This window comes from Macrobrachium rosenbergii, unplaced genomic scaffold (assembly GCF_040412425.1).
Source record: "Macrobrachium rosenbergii isolate ZJJX-2024 unplaced genomic scaffold, ASM4041242v1 393, whole genome shotgun sequence".
Taxonomy (NCBI): Eukaryota; Metazoa; Arthropoda; class Malacostraca; order Decapoda; family Palaemonidae; genus Macrobrachium; species Macrobrachium rosenbergii.
This window is the reverse complement of record NW_027100731.1, coordinates 3,063,071-3,064,697: the sequence shown is the minus strand read 5'-3', so window position 1 is coordinate 3,064,697 and position 1,627 is coordinate 3,063,071.

The following is a 1,627-nucleotide window of genomic DNA, read 5'->3' as shown; positions in this document are numbered from 1 at the left end:
GCCACCTTCACCACGCAAGAGTCCCGGCTGAATTGGACAACTTTAATTACAAACAAACCCAAAAAGGATTTTTATTTATTAATTTTCTCCGGAATCGCCGGAGGTGGCCATCATTACATGAATGACTATGCTCTAGTTTGAGAAAATTATACAGTCTTCGTATTAGCGCCAAAATCCTCACCGAAAACTCCCTGAAGACTCATTGAAGACTCTTTCTTCAGCAGTATAACAGATGTCATTTTTCAATTTCAAGGCTAATTTTATTTATTAATATAGCTTTTATTTTTTTCATCATTGGCACTTTATTTGCAGTATTCCATTTATGTCATTTTTCATTTTCAAGGTTTATTTTATTTTTGTTTATTTTTATTTATTTATTTATTTATTTATATTTATTTATTTATTTATCTTTATTTATTTTTTTATTTTTATTTATTTATTTATTTTTATTTATTTATTTATTTTTATTTATTCATTTATTTTTATTTATTTATTCATTTTTATTTATTTATTTTTATTTATTATTCATTTTTATTTATTTATTCATTTTTATTTATTTATTCATTTTTATCTATTTATTTTTTTTATTTATTTATTTATTCATTTTTATTTTATTTATTTATTTTTATTTATTTATTCATTTTTATTTATTTATTCATTATTATTTATTTATTTATTTTTATTTATTTATTCATTTTTATTTATTTATTTATTTTTATTTATTTATTAATTTTTATTTATTTCCTTATTTTTATTTATTTATTTATTTATTTATTTTTATTTTTTATTTTTTTATTTATTTATTTATTTATTTATGTTTATTTATGTATTAATTTTTATTTATTTATTCATTTTTTTATTTATTAATTTTTATTTATTTATTTATTTTTATTTATTTTTATATTTTTATTTATTTATTTATTTTCATTTATTTATTTTTTTTTATTTATTAATTTTATTTATTTATTTATTTTTATTTATTTATTAATTTTTATTTATTTATTTTTTTTATTTATTTATTTATTTTATTTGTTTATTAATTTTTATTTATTTATTCATTTTTATTTATTTATTTTTTTATTTTTTATTTATTTTTATTTATTTATTTATTTTTATTTATTTATTTATTTATTTTTATTTATTTATTTATTTATTTTTATTTATTTATTTATTTTATTTTTATTTATTTATTTATTTTTATTTTTTATTTATTTTTATTTATTTTTTTTTTTTATTTTTATTTATTTATTTTTATTTATTTATTTATTTTTATTTATTTATTTATTTTTATTTTTTTGTTTGATTTTATTTATTTATTTTTTTTATTTATTTATTTATTTTTAATTATTTATTTTTGTTTATTTATATTTTTTTATTTATTTATTTTCTTTTATTTATTTTTTATTTATTTTTTTATTTATTTATTTATATTTATTTATTTATTTATTTTTTTATTTATTTATTTTTATTTATTCATTTATTTTTATTTATTTTTATTTATTTATTTTTATTTATTTATTTGTTTTTATTTATTTATTTATTTTTATTTTTAATTTATTTTTATTTATTTATTTATTAATTTTTATTTATTTATTGATTTTTATTTATTTATTTTTATTTATTTATT